Consider the following 2,958-nt stretch of genomic DNA (forward strand, 5'->3'; position numbering starts at 1 on the left):
CTCGGCGCGCGTCAGCACCTTCCAGCCCCGCGACCGAGACTTTGAATTGGCTCCGAGCGTGGCCTTGATTTATTTTTTTTAATTTAATGCTCGTTGACTTGACGTATTTATCTTGGCAGCGGGTTACCTTCAAACCCCAAACCCTGCTAAAACAGCACGTTCTGCACCTTCCAGACCACGCGGAGATGAACGCCGGGGGTCGGCCCTCGCCCTGCGGTCCTGGCCCCGGCGGCTGCCTCCGGGCAGCTACCTGGAYGGCACCAGCTGCCCGGGGAGCTGCAGGGAACCAGACCCCCGAGGGAACGCGGAGCAGCCCCCCCCCCCAAACCCCGCAGCACCCGCGGCCTCCGAGACGGGACGGGACGTCCCCTCGGCAAAGGGCGGCGTGGACCCAGGGGGCAGGACGGGGGACGGGGACGCAGGGGTCAGCGCCCGCGGGACCTCAGCCCCAGGGCCCGTCTGCGCGAGGCTGGCGGAGGCTGCCGGCTGCCTGGGAGCRGGGGGAGATGGGCTGCGTCTCGCGGCGCCTGAGCCTTGGTCCTCTCCCTGCTGCCCTCCGTGCTGGCCTCCAAGTTGTCCYGTGCCATAGGATGAGCGTGGAGATGTCCCTAAACGGGCGGTCCCGTCGATCTCCTGCCCCCAGGCATGGTGGGCTGGGATAGCCCCCAAAGGAAACGGAGCTGTAGCAGCTTATCTCAGGTGGGCGTTTGGCCCTCGGGGTCCTCCTCCCTCCACCAGCAGAAAAGCGCTGTCCCAAAACGTCTGTGAGCACGTGGTCCTTCCCCAGCACCCCAGCCACGGGAAAGCCCGGGGGCCGCCGGTCGGGACGTTCATGTCCCCCAGCGCTGCCCGGGCTGCAGYGCCGGGGGAGGCAAGGTCCCCAAGCCCCCTGCTCGCAGGCGAGGCGACCCTCTGGGCTGGCCCGCAGCCCCCGTCCGGGCACTGGGACAGCCTGGCGGTCTGCGCGGAGCGGCACTCGTCCCTCCACCTGCACGTGGTCCTTCTCCACCTGCTGCAAGGCATCTCCTGCTTCTGAAGGTCTTAGAACAGCTCTTACGAAACACCAGCCCTGTGTCAGAGACGGGGAAGCGGGTCCAGGTTCCCCCCCCCCCCCCAGCCCTCATCCCTCCGGAGCCCGGGCCGGGAGCGCGTGCTCGGGGAGCAGAGCTGCCGCAGCTCACCGCAGCAAGCCAGCACGCGTCCCCGGAGCCAGGCAGCGCTGAGTCACCGAGCAGGGAAAGCGAGGAGCCGCGACGGGAGCAGATCGGCAGAGGTTTCCTTCGATACTCGGAGTGGCTCTGCTTTGCCTTCAGCGGTGGCCAAGCCGAGCTCCCCGGAGCTGGCTCGGGCCGGCCAAGGCAGGGTTGGTGAGCATCTAGATTCCTTTTTTTGTTTGTTTGTTTGTTTGTTTTGCCCCTGTTTCKGTCTGGGTGGAGTCTGAGGATTTTCCACATTTGCCCCCTGGAACTGGGCAGAGCAGATGCACCAGGACAGCCAAATCCAGGGCTCACGTGGGATTTAGAGCCCAGGTCTCCTCGCTGGGTGCATGCGGCTGCCAAGGGCAGTCCCGGGGCCACCGGCACCTGGTTCAGCTCCGCATGCAGGGATGGAGGGGAGCCAAGAGCGAACACGTGGGCACTCAGCAGCCCATGCTGAGGRGCTGCTCAGCGGGTCTGGCGGTGCTGGAAATGGTCATTACTGGGGCTGCAAGCAAAGGTTTACGGCTGGGATGGGCAGAGATCTCAGCAGTGACCAGCTAGAAAGGGCTCAAGACATCCGTTAGAGAAAGGGTTGTGTTTTCTTTGGAGTTTTGGGGTAGGAAACGAGTCCCAGTGGGTCTTGGGGTTAGCGAGTAGCAGGGCTATTTATATCAGAGCTCCCGGCCCATGCTCCAAGTGACTCAGACCCGGCGCGATGGCGACATGGAAACATGTTTTGAAGATGGTCTAATGGGAGGGTGGGGACGGGGGGACCCTCCCTGCCAGCATCCCCGGCAGCGTGTCACCCCGCTCCCGCAGGGCCGCTCCTCCCGAGCAAACCCCACGTGGGGCGGCAGCCGAGACCCGGCGGGCTCGTGACCCGCGCTCCGGCCACCCAGCTCCCCGGCAGCTCCGGCTTCTGCCCCAAGCGCAGCGGGAAGAGCCAGATCCCCCCCCCCCCGCCGGGCATGGAGGGTCCGCTGGGGGCTCCGGTTGGGCGTCCCGAGAGGTGATGCCGGCGTCCCCCAGCCCCGGCTGGGTTTCAGCCCCGGTTTTGTCCCGGCTGGCAGCCGGTGCGGAGGCCGCAGGGCTCCCATGGGTGCCGCGCGCCCCGCCGGGGTCAGGGCTCCCCGGGGCGGCGGGGAGGGAGCGGCTGGGCAGGTCGGCGCCTGCCGCCGGCAGCGGGGCCCCGCGGGGACCGGGCGCTGCAGACGCCGGGGCGAGGGGGCCTCCCGCCCCGGCACCCACGGTGCCCCCCCTCCGCCAGCACCCAGGCCCCCGGGGGACACGGGCACCGCAGAGACRCAGGGCCTCGCACCCCACACCGGAGAGCCGGCGTCTGCCTGTCTGTGCCCTGGGCGTCCGTCCCTCCGTCTGTGCATCCTTCTCCCTGTTCCTGCCGAGACGGGGCAGCCCCAGCCCGTCCGTCCCTGGGCTCTGTCCCTGGGGGGGGCCAGGGTAGCCCCAGGCCCACAGCCCCCCCCCCCTCAGCTCTGGGAGACCCTTTTCCCACCACAGGGGAGGGGGCTCAAGGCACTGCTCCCCTCCYGGACGCTCCAGCCCCGGGAAGGGCTGCAGGCCTGGGGGCTCACCCCACAGCAGCGCCCACCTGCCCCCTCCCCAGCCCYGTGGGGGAGGGGGGGATGCTTAACCCTTTCCTGCCCTTGTGACCTGTGGGAGGTCCCTGGGAAAGGGAACCTGGGTGGGAAGCACAGATTTCCCCGCACTRGCAGGGTGGGAAAAGGCCCCCTGCACCCCC

General features: G+C 68.4%; 1 protein-coding gene across 1 annotated transcript in view; it reads left to right on the forward strand.

Moving 5' to 3' along the window:
* DLX4 (distal-less homeobox 4) overlaps positions 1-2,958 on the forward strand; it is a 6,657-nt gene that overhangs the window by 678 nt on the left and 3,021 nt on the right. The gene's annotated exons all lie outside the window — the stretch shown is intronic.

Source organism: Rhea americana, unplaced genomic scaffold (assembly GCF_003343005.1).
Source record: "Rhea americana isolate MKP2758 unplaced genomic scaffold, rheAme1 scaffold_468, whole genome shotgun sequence".
Classification (NCBI taxonomy): Eukaryota; Metazoa; Chordata; class Aves; order Rheiformes; family Rheidae; genus Rhea; species Rhea americana.